At 37.9% G+C, this 15,000-nt stretch overlaps 1 long non-coding RNA gene across 1 annotated transcript in view; it reads right to left on the bottom strand.

Moving 5' to 3' along the window:
• The window catches only part of LOC127929727 (uncharacterized), a 23,213-nt gene that overhangs the window by 2,704 nt on the left and 5,509 nt on the right, over positions 1–15,000 (bottom strand). The window contains exon 2 of the long non-coding RNA XR_008135886.1: positions 11,978–12,080. This is a non-coding gene — a long non-coding RNA (uncharacterized LOC127929727). The remainder of the gene's footprint in view (positions 1–11,977; positions 12,081–15,000) is intronic.

Raw genomic sequence — 15,000 nt, 5'->3', positions numbered from 1 at the left:
CTGTAACTCTGGTTAAAGTCTCTAATAGTCTAACTCTGTAACTCTGGTTAAAGTCTCTAATAGTCTAACTCTGTAACTCTGGTTAAAGTCTAATAGTCTAACTCTGTAACTCTGGTTAAAGTCTCTAATAGTCTAACTCTGTAACTCTGGTTAAAGTCTCTAATAGTCTAACTCTGTAACTCTGGTTAAAGTCTCTAATAGTCTAACTCTGTAACTCTGGTTAAAGTCTCTAATAGTCTAACTCTGTAACTCTGGTTAAAGTCTCTAATAGTCTAACTCTGTAACTCTGGTTAAAGTCTCTCTGTAATAGTCTAACTCTGTAACTCTGGTTAAAGTCTCTAATAGTCTAACTCTGTAACTCTGGTTAAAGTCTCTAATAGTCTAACTCTGTAACTCTGGTTAAAGTCTCTAATAGTCTAACTCTGTAACTCTGGTTAAAGTCTCTAATAGTCTAACTCTGTAACTCTGGTTAAAGTCTCTAATAGTCTAACTCTGTAACTCTGGTTAAAGTCTCTAATAGTCTAACTCTGTAACTCTGGTTAAAGTCTCTAATAGTCTAACTCTGTAACTCTGGTTAAAGTCTCTAATAGTCTAACTCTGTAACTCTGGTTAAAGTCTCTAATAGTCTAACTCTGTAACTCTGGTTAAAGTCTCTAATAGTCTAACTCTGTAACTCTGGTTAAAGTCTCTAATAGTCTAACTCTGTAACTCTGGTTAAAGTCTCTAATAGTCTAACTCTGTAACTCTGGTTAAAGTCTCTAATAGTCTAACTCTGTAACTCTGGTTAAAGTCTCTAATAGTCTAACTCTGTAACTCTGGTTAAAGTCTCTAATAGTCTAACTCTGTAACTCTGGTTAAAGTCTCTAATAGTCTAACTCTGTAACTCTGGTTAAAGTCTCTAATAGTCTAACTCTGTAACTCTGGTTAAAGTCTCTAATAGTCTAACTCTGTAACTCTGGTTAAAGTCTCTAATAGTCTAACTCTGTAACTCTGGTTAAAGTCTCTAATAGTCTAACTCTGTAACTCTGGTTAAAGTCTCTAATAGTCTAACTCTGTAACTCTGGTTAAAGTCTCTAATAGTCTAACTCTGTAACTCTGGTTAAAGTCTCTAATAGTCTAACTCTGTAACTCTGGTTAAAGTCTCTAATAGTCTAACTCTGTAACTCTGGTTAAAGTCTCTAATAGTCTAACTCTGTAACTCTGGTTAAAGTCTCTAATAGTCTAACTCTGTAACTCTGGTTAAAGTCTCTAATAGTCTAACTCTGTAACTCTGGTTAAAGTCTCTCTGTAACTCTGGTTAATAGTCTAACTCTGTAACTCTGGTTAAAGTCTCTAATAGTCTAACTCTGTAACTCTGGTTAAAGTCTCTAATAGTCTAACTCTGTAACTCTGGTTAAAGTCTCTAATAGTCTAACTCTGTAACTCTGTTAAAGTCTAACTCTGTAACTCTGGTTAAAGTCTCTAATAGTCTACTCTGTAACTCTGGTTAAAGTCTCTAATAGTCTAACTCTGTAACTCTGGTTAAAGTCTCTAATAGTCTAACTCTGTAACTCTGGTTAAAGTCTCTAATAGTCTAACTCTGTAACTCTGGTTAAAGTCTCTAATAGTCTAACTCTGTAACTCTGTCTCTAATAGTTAAAGTCTCTAATAGTCTAACTCTGTAACTCTGGTTAAAGTCTCTAATAGTCTAACTCTGTAACTCTGGTTAAAGTCTCTAATAGTCTAACTCTGTAACTCTGGTTAAAGTCTCTAATAGTCTAACTCTGTAACTCTGGTTAAAGTCTCTAATAGTCTAACTCTGTAACTCTGGTTAAAGTCTCTAATAGTCTAACTCTGTAACTCTGGTTAAAGTCTCTAATAGTCTAACTCTGTAACTCTGGTTAAAGTCTCTAATAGTCTAACTCTGTAACTCTGGTTAAAGTCTCTAATAGTCTAACTCTGTAACTCTGGTTAAAGTCTCTAATAGTCTAACTCTGTAACTCTGGTTAAAGTCTCTAATAGTCTAACTCTGTAACTCTGGTTAAAGTCTCTAATAGTCTAACTCTGTAACTCTGGTTAAAGTCTCTAATAGTCTAACTCTGTAACTCTGGTTAAAGTCTCTAATAGTCTAACTCTGTAACTCTGGTTAAAGTCTCTAATAGTCTAACTCTGTAACTCTGGTTAAAGTCTCTAATAGTCTAACTCTGTAACTCTGGTTAAAGTCTCTAATAGTCTAACTCTGTAACTCTGGTTAAAGTCTCTAATAGTCTAACTCTGTAACTCTGGTTAAAGTCTCTAATAGTCTAACTCTGTAACTCTGGTTAAAGTCTCTAATAGTCTAACTCTGTAACTCTGGTTAAAGTCTCTAATAGTCTAACTCTGTAACTCTGGTTAAAGTCTCTAATAGTCTAACTCTGTAACTCTGGTTAAAGTCTCTAATAGTCTAACTCTGTAACTCTGGTTAAAGTCTCTAATAGTCTAACTCTGTAACTCTGGTTAAAGTCTCTAATAGTCTAACTCTGTAAAGTCTCTGGTTAAAGTCTCTAATAGTCTAACTCTGTAACTCTGGTTAAAGTCTCTAATAGTCTAACTCTGTAACTCTGGTTAAAGTCTCTAATAGTCTAACTCTGTAACTCTGGTTAAAGTCTCTAATAGTCTAACTCTGTAACTCTGGTTAAAGTCTCTAATAGTCTAACTCTGTAACTCTGGTTAAAGTCTCTAATAGTCTAACTCTGTAACTCTGGTTAAAGTCTCTAATAGTCTAACTCTGTAACTCTGGTTAAAGTCTCTAATAGTCTAACTCTGTAACTCTGGTTAAAGTCTCTAATAGTAACTAAAGTCTCTGTAACTCTGGTTAAAGTCTCTAATAGTCTAACTCTGTAACTCTGGTTAAAGTCTCTAATAGTCTAACTCTGTAACTCTGGTTAAAGTCTCTAATAGTCTAACTCTGTAACTCTGGTTAAAGTCTCTCTAACTCTGTAACTCTGGTTAAAGTCTCTAACTAACTCTGTAACTCTGGTTAAAGTCTCTAATAGTCTAACTCTGTAACTCTGGTTAAAGTCTCTAATAGTCTAACTCTGTAACTCTGGTTAAAGTCTCTAATAGTCTAACTCTGTAACTCTGGTTAAAGTCTCTAATAGTCTAACTCCTCTGTAACTCTGGTTAAAGTCTCTAATAGTCTAACTCTGTAACTCTGGTTAAAGTCTCTAATAGTCTAACTCTGTAACTCTGGTTAAAGTCTCTAATAGTCTAACTCTGTAACTCTGGTTAAAGTCTCTAATAGTCTAACTCTGTAACTCTGGTTAAAGTCTCTAATAGTCTAACTCTGTAACTCTGGTTAAAGTCTCTAATAGTCTAACTCTGTAACTCTGGTTAAAGTCTCTAATAGTCTAACTCTGTAACTCTGGTTAAAGTCTCTAATAGTCTAACTCTGTAACTCTGGTTAAAGTCTCTAATAGTCTAACTCTGTAACTCTGGTTAAAGTCTCTAATAGTCTAACTCTGTAACTCTGGTTAAAGTCTCTAATAGTCTAACTCTGTAACTCTGGTTAAAGTCTCTAATAGTCTAACTCTGTAACTCTGGTTAAAGTCTCTAATAGTCTAACTCTGTAACTCTGGTTAAAGTCTAATAGTCTAACTCTGTAACTAATAGTCTAACTCTGTAACTCTGGTTAAAGTCTCTAATAGTCTAACTCTGTAACTCTGGTTAAAGTCTCTAATAGTCTAACTCTGTAACTCTGGTTAAAGTCTCTAAAGTCTAACTCTGTAACTCTGGTTAAAGTCTCTAATAGTCTAACTCTGTAACTCTGGTTAAAGTCTCTAATAGTCTAACTCTGTAACTCTGGTTAAAGTCTCTAATAGTCTAACTCTGTAACTCTGGTTAAAGTCTCTAATAGTCTAACTCTGTAACTCTGGTTAAAGTCTCTAATAGTCTAACTCTGTAACTCTGGTTAAAGTCTCTAATAGTCTAACTCTGTAACTCTGGTTAAAGTCTCTAATAGTCTAACTCTGTAAAAGTCTCTAATAGTTAAAACTCTGTTAAAGTCTCTAATAGTCTAACTCTGTAACTCTGGTTAAAGTCTCTAATAGTCTAACTCTGTAACTCTGGTTAAAGTCTCTAATAGTCTAACTCTGTAACTCTGGTTAAAGTCTCTAATAGTCTAACTCTGTAACTCTGGTTAAAGTCTCTAATAGTCTAACTCTGTAACTCTGGTTAAAGTCTCTAATAGTCTAACTCTGTAACTCTGGTTAAAGTCTCTAATAGTCTAACTCTGTAACTCTGGTTAAAGTCTCTAATAGTCTAACTCTGTAACTCTGGTTAAAGTCTCTAATAGTCTAACTCTGTAACTCTGGTTAAAGTCTCTAATAGTCTAACTCTGTAACTCTGGTTAAAGTCTCTAATAGTCTAACTCTGTAACTCTGGTTAAAGTCTCTAATAGTCTAACTCTGTAACTCTGGTTAAAGTCTCTAATAGTCTAACTCTGTAACTCTGGTTAAAGTCTCTAATAGTCTAACTCTGTAACTCTGGTTAAAGTCTCTAATAGTCTAACTCTGTAACTCTGGTTAAAGTCTCTAATAGTCTAACTCTGTAACTCTGGTTAAAGTCTCTAATAGTCTAACTCTGTAACTCTGGTTAAAGTCTCTAATAGTCTAACTCTGTAACTCTGGTTAAAGTCTCTAATAGTCTAACTCTGTAACTCTGGTTAAAGTCTCTAATAGTCTAACTCTGTAACTCTGGTTAAAGTCTCTAATAGTCTAACTCTGTAACTCTGGTTAAAGTCTCTAATAGTCTAACTCTGTAACTCTGGTTAAAGTCTCTAATAGTCTAACTCTGTAACTCTGGTTAAAGTCTCTAATAGTCTAACTCTGTAACTCTGGTTAAAGTCTCTGTAATAGTCTAACTAACTCTGTAACTCTGGTTAAAGTCTCTAATAGTCTAACTCTGTAACTCTGGTTAAAGTCTCTAATAGTCTAACTCTGTAACTCTGGTTAAAGTCTCTAATAGTCTCTGTAACTCTGTAAAGTCTCTAATAGTCTAACTCTGTAACTCTGGTTAAAGTCTCTAATAGTCTAACTCTGTAACTCTGGTTAAAGTCTCTAATAGTCTAACTCTGTAACTCTGGTTAAAGTCTCTAATAGTCTAACTCTGTAACTCTGGTTAAAGTCTCTAATAGTCTAACTCTGTAACTCTGGTTAAAGTCTCTAATAGTCTAACTCTGTAACTCTGGTTAAAGTCTCTAATAGTCTAACTCTGTAACTCTGGTTAAAGTCTCTCTGTAATAGTCTAACTCTCTGTAACTCTGGTTAAAGTCTCTAATAGTCTAACTCTGTAACTCTGGTTAAAGTCTCTAATAGTCTAACTCTGTAACTCTGGTTAAAGTCTCTAATAGTCTAACTCTGTAACTCTGGTTAAAGTCTCTAATAGTCTAACTCTGTAACTCTGGTTAAAGTCTCTGTAACTCTGTAACTCTGTTAAAGTCTCTAATAGTCTAACTCTGTAACTCTGGTTAAAGTCTCTAATAGTCTAACTCTGTAACTCTGGTTAAAGTCTCTAATAGTCTAACTCTGTAACTCTGGTTAAAGTCTCTAATAGTCTAACTCTGTAACTCTGGTTAAAGTCTCTAATAGTCTAACTCTGTAACTCTCTAATAGTCTAACTCTAATAGTCTGGGTTAAAGTCTCTAATAGTCTAACTCTGTAACTCTGGTTAAAGTCTCTAATAGTCTAACTCTGTAACTCTGGTTAAAGTCTCTAATAGTCTAACTCTGTAACTCTGGTTAAAGTCTCTAATAGTCTAACTCTGTAACTCTGGTTAAAGTCTCTAATAGTCTAACTAACTGTAACTCTGGTTAAAGTCTCTAATAGTCTAACTCTGTAACTCTGGTTAAAGTCTCTAATAGTCTAACTCTGTAACTCTGGTTAAAGTCTCTAATAGTCTAACTCTGTAACTCTGGTTAAAGTCTCTAATAGTCTAACTCTGTAACTCTGGTTAAAGTCTCTAATAGTCTAACTCTGTAACTCTGGTTAAAGTCTCTAATAGTCTAACTCTGTAACTCTGGTTAAAGTCTCTAATAGTCTAACTCTGTAACTCTGGTTAAAGTCTCTAATAGTCTAACTCTGTAACTCTGGTTAAAGTCTCTAATAGTCTAACTCTGTAACTCTGGTTAAAGTCTCTAATAGTCTAACTCTGTAACTCTGGTTAAAGTCTCTAATAGTCTAACTCTGTAACTCTGGTTAAAGTCTCTAATAGTCTAACTCTGTAACTCTGGTTAAAGTCTCTAATAGTCTAACTCTGTAACTCTGGTTAAAGTCTCTAATAGTCTAACTCTGTAACTCTGGTTAAAGTCTCTAATAGTCTAACTCTGTAACTCTGGTTAAAGTCTCTAATAGTCTAACTCTGTAACTCTGGTTAAAGTCTCTAATAGTCTAACTCTGTAACTCTGGTTAAAGTCTCTAGTCTCTGTAACTCTGGTTAAAGTCTCTAATAGTCTAACTCTGTAACTCTGGTTAAAGTCTCTAATAGTCTAACTCTGTAACTCTGGTTAAAGTCTCTAATAGTCTAACTCTGTAACTCTGGTTAAAGTCTCTAATAGTCTAACTCTGTAACTCTGGTTAAAGTCTCTAATAGTCTAACTCTGTAACTCTGGTTAAAGTCTCTAATAGTCTAACTCTGTAACTCTGGTTAAAGTCTCTAATAGTCTAACTCTGTAACTCTGGTTAAAGTCTCTAATAGTCTAACTCTGTAACTCTGGTTAAAGTCTCTAATAGTCTAACTCTGTAACTCTGGTTAAAGTCTCTAATAGTCTAACTCTGTAACTCTGGTTAAAGTCTCTAATAGTCTAACTCTGTAACTCTGGTTAAAGTCTCTAATAGTCTAACTCTGTAACTCTGGTTAAAGTCTCTAATAGTCTAACTCTGTAACTCTGGTTAAAGTCTCTAATAGTAACTAACTCTGTAACTCTGGTTAAAGTCTCTAATAGTCTAACTCTGTAACTCTGGTTAAAGTCTCTAATAGTCTAACTCTGTAACTCTGGTTAAAGTCTCTAATAGTCTAACTCTGTAACTCTGGTTAAAGTCTCTAATAGTCTAACTCTGTAACTCTGGTTAAAGTCTCTAATAGTCTAACTCTGTAACTCTGGTTAAAGTCTCTAATAGTCTAACTCTGTAACTCTGGTTAAAGTCTCTAATAGTCTAACTCTGTAACTCTGGTTAAAGTCTCTAATAGTCTAACTCTGTAACTCTGGTTAAAGTCTCTAATAGTCTAACTCTGTAACTCTGGTTAAAGTCTCTAATAGTCTAACTCTGTAACTCTGGTTAAAGTCTCTAATAGTCTAACTCTGTAACTCTGGTTAAAGTCTCTAATAGTCTAACTCTGTAACTCTGGTTAAAGTCTCTAATAGTCTAACTCTGTAACTCTGGTTAAAGTCTCTAATAGTCTAACTCTGTAACTCTGGTTAAAGTCTCTAATAGTCTAACTCTGTAACTCTGGTTAAAGTCTCTAATAGTCTAACTCTGTAACTCTGGTTAAAGTCTCTAATAGTCTAACTCTGTAACTCTGGTTAAAGTCTCTAATAGTCTAACTCTGTAACTCTGGTTAAAGTCTCTAATAGTCTCTGTAACTCTGTAAAGTCTCTGTCTAACTCTGTTCTGGTTAAAGTCTCTAATAGTCTAACTCTGTAACTCTGGTTAAAGTCTCTAATAGTCTAACTCTGTAACTCTGGTTAAAGTCTCTAATAGTCTAACTCTGTAACTCTGGTTAAAGTCTCTAATAGTCTAACTCTGTAACTCTGGTTAAAGTCTCTAACTAACTCTGTAACTCTGGTTAAAGTCTCTAATAGTCTAACTCTGTAACTCTGGTTAAAGTCTCTAATAGTCTAACTCTGTAACTCTGGTTAAAGTCTCTAATAGTCTAACTCTGTAACTCTGGTTAAAGTCTCTAATAGTCTAACTCTGTAACTCTGGTTAAAGTCTCTAATAGTCTAACTCTGTAACTCTGGTTAAAGTCTCTAATAGTCTAACTCTGTAACTCTGGTTAAAGTCTCTAATAGTCTAACTCTGTAACTCTGGTTAAAGTCTCTAATAGTCTAACTCTGTAACTCTGGTTAAAGTCTCTAATAGTCTAACTCTGTAACTCTGGTTAAAGTCTCTAATAGTCTAACTCTGTAACTCTGGTTAAAGTCTCTAATAGTCTAACTCTGTAACTCTGGTTAAAGTCTCTAATAGTCTAACTCTGTAACTCTGGTTAAAGTCTCTAATAGTCTAACTCTGTAACTCTGGTTAAAGTCTCTAATAGTCTAACTCTGTAACTCTGGTTAAAGTCTCTAATAGTCTAACTCTGTAACTCTGGTTAAAGTCTCTAATAGTCTAACTCTGTAACTCTGGTTAAAGTCTCTAATAGTCTAACTCTGTAACTCTGGTTAAAGTCTCTAATAGTCTAACTCTGTAACTCTGGTTAAAGTCTCTAATAGTCTAACTCTGTAACTCTGGTTAAAGTCTCTAATAGTCTAACTCTGTAACTCTGGTTAAAGTCTCTAATAGTCTAACTCTGTAACTCTGGTTAAAGTCTCTAATAGTCTAACTGTAACTCTGGTTAAAGTCTCTAAACTCTGTCTCTGGTTAAAGTCTCTAATAGTCTAACTCTGTAACTCTGGTTAAAGTCTCTAATAGTCTAACTCTGTAACTCTGGTTAAAGTCTCTAATAGTCTAACTCTGTAACTCTGGTTAAAGTCTCTAATAGTCTAACTCTGTAACTCTGGTTAAAGTCTCTAATAGTCTAACTCTGTAACTCTGGTTAAAGTCTCTAATAGTCTAACTCTGTAACTCTGGTTAAAGTCTCTAATAGTCTAACTCTGTAACTCTGGTTAAAGTCTCTAATAGTCTAACTCTGTAACTCTGTAACTCTGTTAAAGTCTCTAATAGTCTAACTCTGTAACTCTGGTTAAAGTCTCTAATAGTCTAACTCTGTAACTCTGGTTAAAGTCTCTCTGTAACTCTGGTTAATCTCTAGTCTAACTCTGTAACTCTGGTTAAAGTCTCTAATAGTCTAACTCTGTCTAACTCTGTAACTCTGGTTAAAGTCTCTAATAGTCTAACTCTGTAACTCTGGTTAAAGTCTCTAATAGTCTAACTCTGTAACTCTGGTTAAAGTCTCTAATAGTCTAACTCTGTAACTCTGGTTAAAGTCTCTAATAGTCTAACTCTGTAACTCTGGTTAAAGTCTCTAATAGTCTAACTCTGTAACTCTGGTTAAAGTCTCTAATAGTCTCTGTAACTCTGGTTAAAGTCTCTAATAGTCTAACTCTGTAACTCTGGTTAAAGTCTCTAATAGTCTAACTCTGTAACTCTGGTTAAAGTCTCTAATAGTCTAACTCTGTAACTCTGGTTAAAGTCTCTAATAGTCTAACTCTGTAACTCTGGTTAAAGTCTCTAATAGTCTAACTCTGTAACTCTGGTTAAAGTCTCTAATAGTCTAACTCTGTAACTCTGGTTAAAGTCTCTAATAGTCTAACTCTGTAACTCTGGTTAAAGTCTCTAATAGTCTAACTCTGTAACTCTGGTTAAAGTCTCTAATAGTCTAACTCTGTAACTCTGGTTAAAGTCTCTAATAGTCTAACTCTGTAACTCTGGTTAAAGTCTCTAATAGTCTAACTCTGTAACTCTGGTTAAAGTCTCTAATAGTCTAACTCTGTAACTCTGGTTAAAGTCTCTAATAGTCTAACTCTGTAACTCTGGTTAAAGTCTCTAATAGTCTAACTCTGTAACTCTGGTTAAAGTCTCTAATAGTCTAACTCTGTAACTCTGGTTAAAGTCTCTAATAGTCTAACTCTGTAACTCTGGTTAAAGTCTCTAATAGTCTAACTCTGTAACTCTGGTTAAAGTCTCTAATAGTCTAACTCTGTAACTCTGGTTAAAGTCTCTAATAGTCTAACTCTGTAACTCTGGTTAAAGTCTCTAATAGTCTAACTCTGTAACTCTGGTTAAAGTCTCTAATAGTCTAACTCTGTAACTCTGGTTAAAGTCTCTAATAGTCTAACTCTGTAACTCTGGTTAAAGTCTCTAATAGTCTAACTCTGTAACTCTGGTTAAAGTCTCTAATAGTCTAACTCTGTAACTCTGGTTAAAGTCTCTAATAGTCTAACTCTGTAACTCTGGTTAAAGTCTCTAATAGTCTAACTCTGTAACTCTGGTTAAAGTCTCTAATAGTCTAACTCTGTAACTCTGGTTAAAGTCTCTAATAGTCTAACTCTGTAACTCTGGTTAAAGTCTCTAATAGTCTAACTCTGTAACTCTGGTTAAAGTCTCTAATAGTCTAACTCTGTAACTCTGGTTAAAGTCTCTAATAGTCTAACTCTGTAACTCTGGTTAAAGTCTCTAACTCTGTAACTCTGGTGTAATAGTCTAACTCTGTAACTCTGGTTAGTCTAACTCTGTAACTCTGGTTAAAGTCTCTAATAGTCTAACTCTGTAACTCTGGTTAAAGTCTCTAATAGTCTAACTCTGTAACTCTGGTTAAAGTCTCTAATAGTCTAACTCTGTAACTCTGGTTAAAGTCTCTAATAGTCTAACTCTGTAACTCTGGTTAAAGTCTCTAATAGTCTAACTCTGTAACTCTGGTTAAAGTCTCTAATAGTCTAACTCTGTAACTCTGGTTAAAGTCTCTAATAGTCTAACTCTGTAACTCTGGTTAAAGTCTCTAATAGTCTAACTCTGTAACTCTGGTTAAAGTCTCTAATAGTCTAACTCTGTAACTCTGGTTAAAGTCTCTAATAGTCTAACTCTGTAACTCTGGTTAAAGTCTCTAATAGTCTAACTCTGTAACTCTGGTTAAAGTCTCTGGTAACTCTGGTTAAAGTCTCTAATAGTCTAACTCTGTAACTCTGTAAAGTCTCTGGTTAAAGTCTCTAATAGTCTAACTCTGTAACTCTGGTTAAAGTCTCTAATAGTCTAGTCTGTAACTCTGGTTAAAGTCTCTAATAGTCTAACTCTGTAACTCTGGTTAAAGTAACTCTGGTTAAAGTCTCTAATAGTCTAACTCTGTAACTCTGGTTAAAGTCTCTAATAGTCTAACTCTGTAACTCTGGTTAAAGTCTCTAATAGTCTAACTCTGTAACTCTGGTTAAAGTCTCTAATAGTCTAACTCTGTAACTCTGGTTAAAGTCTCTAATAGTCTAACTCTGTAACTCTGGTTAAAGTCTCTAATAGTCTAACTCTGTAACTCTGGTTAAAGTCTCTAATAGTCTAACTCTGTAACTCTGGTTAAAGTCTCTAATAGTCTAACTCTGCAACTCTGGTTAAAGTCTCTAATAGTCTAACTCTGTAACTCTGGTTAAAGTCTCTAATAGTCTAACTCTGTAACTCTGGTTAAAGTCTCTAATAGTCTAACTCTGTAACTCTGGTTAAAGTCTCTCTCTGGTCAAGGTCAGTAACATTGTATTGTCCCTGCTGGCTCTCTCTTTGGGCCTGCCTCTCGCTGCTGCAGCTATCCCATGTAAATATTGCCATAACCAGTCAGCACACACACACACACACACACACACACACACACACACACACACACACACACACACACACACACACACACACACACACACACACACACACACACACACACACACACACACACACACACACACACACCCTTCGCTACATTCCTATCGTGCCAACCCTGCTGGGCCACACCTGCATGCTCGCCTCCTCCCCATCTCTCCTGTTATTACTGCTATTATAGGAGTGTGTGTGTGTGTGTGTGTGTGTGTGTGTGTGTGTGTGTGTGTGTGTGTGTGTGTGTGTGTGTGTGTGTGTGTGTGTGTGTGTGTGTGTGTGTGTGTGTGTGTGTGTGTGTGTGTGTGTGTGCGAGTGTGTGTGTGCGTGCGAGTGTGCGTGCGCGTGTGTGTGTGTGTGCAGACTGTTTATGACCATATTTCTATGGGATAGCAGCAGCAGCAGTGAGGTCGGCCCAGAGAGCCTGTGTGTTAAAGGCTGTAAGAGGGCAGTTTTACCCTGGGAGTCAGTCTCTTGCTCCAGCAGCTGTTGCAGGTCCTCTATAGAAGAGATGGGACTGGTTCTCACCAGCTCTACTAACGATAGTGGGAGAGGGTCTCCCTGGGAGAGAGAGAAAGGGAGGTTGAGAGAGGGTGAGAGAGGGTGATGGGGGATGGGAGGAGAGGGGGGAGGAGAGAGGGGGGAGGAGAGAGCGAGAGGAGGGGTTGGGAAGAGAGAGAGAGAGAGAGAGAGAGAGAGAGAGAGAGAGAGAGAGAGAGAGAGAGAGAGAGAGAGAGAGAGAGAGAGAGAGAGAGAGAGAGAGAGGGAGAGCGAGCGAGGGAGAGGGAGGGAGAGAGAGGGTGATGGGGGATGGGAGGAGAGGAGGGATGAGAGAGCGAGAGAGAGCGCGAGAGAGAGCGAGAGAGAGCGCGAGAGAGAGCGCGAGAGAGTGAGAGAGAGAGAGAGAGAGAGAGAGAGGAGGAACATATAACAGGTTAATATCATCTCCTTCCACCTCCAGGCATCATGGTCTCTTTGTCTCATCCAGTTTCACTTCCTTCTAAAGAAGGAACTGTTGTTTGTTGTTGCTGTTTATCCTCTCTGTCTGTGTGTTTTACCCCCCAAACACTGCTGTTGTAACCCCTGGAGAACAGAAACTAACCCTCTTCCTCTGATCGCCTCTTGTTTTCTCCTGTCTTCTTCCACTCTGTCTGTCTGTCTGTCTGTCTGTCTGTCTGTCTGTCTGTCTGTCTGTCTGTCTGTCTGTCTGTCTGTCTGCCTGCCTGCCTGCCTGCCTGTCTGTCCTGTCTGTCTGTCCTGTCTGTCTGTCTGTCTGTCTGTCTGTCTGTCTGTCTGTCTGTCTGTCTGTCTGTCTGTCTGTCTGTCTGTCTGTCCTGTCTGTCCTGTCTGTCTGTCTGTCTGTCTGTCTGTCTGTCTGTCTGTCTGTCTGTCTGTCTGTCTGTCTGTCTGTCTGTCTGTCTGTCTGCCTGTCTGTCTGTCTGTCTGTCTGTCTGTCTGTCTGTCTGTCTGTCTGTCTGTCTGTCTGTCTGTCCGTCCTGTCTTAGTTACTGTCTGACTTGTATTACTTTTAACTGTCAACAAAGTAACCTTCAGTATCCAACAGCACACACACAGGGAGAGATGGCGAGATAGAGAGAGAGACTTGTGTCTATATTGCCAGGGGCAATCCTCTTATACAGTATGTCTCTCTATCTTGTCTCAGAATGACTCCTAGTCACTTCTCAATACCTCCCACAGCATAGTAGAATGGAGCCTTAGAGTAATGTGTGGGAGTGTGTGTTCCTCTGAACAGTTACTGTCATGTGCTTGGAGGACTACAACAAATAGTACATCACCCCAGCAACTGTTCTCACACAAATAGACAAACAAACATATCCCATACGTACTGGTTTCACCCTCTCACTGTATTTGTGTATAGTATGTGTCAGGACCTCTCTCTCTCTCTCCCCATCCCATCCCCTCCCCTCCCCTCCTCTCTCTCTCTCTCTCTCTCTCTCTCTCTCTCTCTCTCTCTCTCTCTCTCTCTCTCTCTCTCTCTCTCTCCCCATCCCATCCCCTCTCCCTCTCTCTCTCTCTCTCTCTCTCTCTCTCTCTCTCTCTCTCTCTCTCTCTCTCTCTCTCTCTCTCTCTCTCTCTCTCGGGTGGGTGGTGGTGGTCTGGACACCTGGTTGAGTTTCACAAGCCTCTGACTGACCCAGTTACTAATGTAGGACTCACAGACTGTGTCTCTCAATGCAGTGTGTCTGCTGAATAGCCCAGAAACACTTTTCCATTTACAAGCTGACATGGTGTCATTACATTGACCGTGTAGCGAAAAATAACTCCACCTCAGCCCAGAGTTCACATAACATCACTGTGTGCTACCTGTTGCTACTAAACAGACAGCCTGCGTCCCAAATGGCACCCTATTCCCTATTTAGTGCACTACTTTAGACCAGGACCTATAGGGCTCTGGTCAAACATAGTGCACTATATACAGTAGGGAATACGGAGCCATTTCAGATGCAGCCAGTGGCTAAATGAGAGCAAAAACAGAGGCAGGAAATGGCTAGTTAAACATTACAGAGTCTAACGGTTGTCCTTTTCTGAAGACTTTAAAAAAAGACCAGCATTGGAAAATGACCTGATAATAGAAACACTGTTAGAAAGAAGGGTTCGGCTGTAGGGGAACACTTTTACGTTCCAGGTAGAACCCTTTTTTGGTTCCAGGTAGAACCCTTTTTGGTTCCAGGTAGAACCCTTTTTGGTTCCAGATAGAACTATTTTGGTCTCCATGTAGTACCATCTGTGGAAAGGATTCTACATTTAACTCAAAAATGTTCTACCTGAAACCAAAAAGGGTTATTCAAAGGGTTCTCCTTTCAGGTTCTGGATAGGTTCTGGATGGCACCTTTTGTTCCTAAGAGTGTACTTCTGCAGAAAAGCCAGATCATTCTGAAAGGAATGATTCACCCACTTCCTCCAGAGATCGTTCAAGCCAAAATCAAAGTTATTTAAAATAGGGGTTCAGACCTCATGAAGTGGTCTAACGTTGAGGTGAAACGACATCCCAGGTAGTGCAGACCTAACTACAGCCCTACAGAGGCCTACAGAAGTTAGCTGGTGTCTATGTTTCCCATTGGTTTAGGATAGAGGCCTATAGCTGTCACTTTAAGGGGCTCCCCTGTCTCTTGGTGTTGATTCATGACCCATAATCCTCTTTGTGTAGTGTTCGTTTTTCTAAGTGTCTGACATGACGTTTCCTACACACAGGTCAGATGGTCCGATGTCATGTGTGTGTGTGTGTGTGTGTGTGTGTGTGTGTGTGTGTGTGTGTGTGTGTGTGTGTGTGTGTGTGTGTGTGTGTGTGTGTGTGTGTGTGTGTGTGTGTGTGTGTGTGTGTGCGTGCGTGCGTGCGTGTGTGTGTGTTCAGGGGCCCTACAGAGGGGAAGCCCAGGGGTTCATGGGAAGACAGAACGTGTGGAATGTCAGAGGGGAAAGGTGAGGTGTAATGGAACAGAATTATGGGGCCAGCTGACTG

This window comes from Oncorhynchus keta, unplaced genomic scaffold (genome assembly GCF_023373465.1).
Source record: "Oncorhynchus keta strain PuntledgeMale-10-30-2019 unplaced genomic scaffold, Oket_V2 Un_scaffold_984_pilon_pilon, whole genome shotgun sequence".
In the NCBI taxonomy this organism is placed as follows: Eukaryota; Metazoa; Chordata; class Actinopteri; order Salmoniformes; family Salmonidae; genus Oncorhynchus; species Oncorhynchus keta.
The sequence above is the reverse complement of the archived record's forward strand: the minus strand, read 5'-3'. Positions and strand labels throughout refer to the sequence as shown.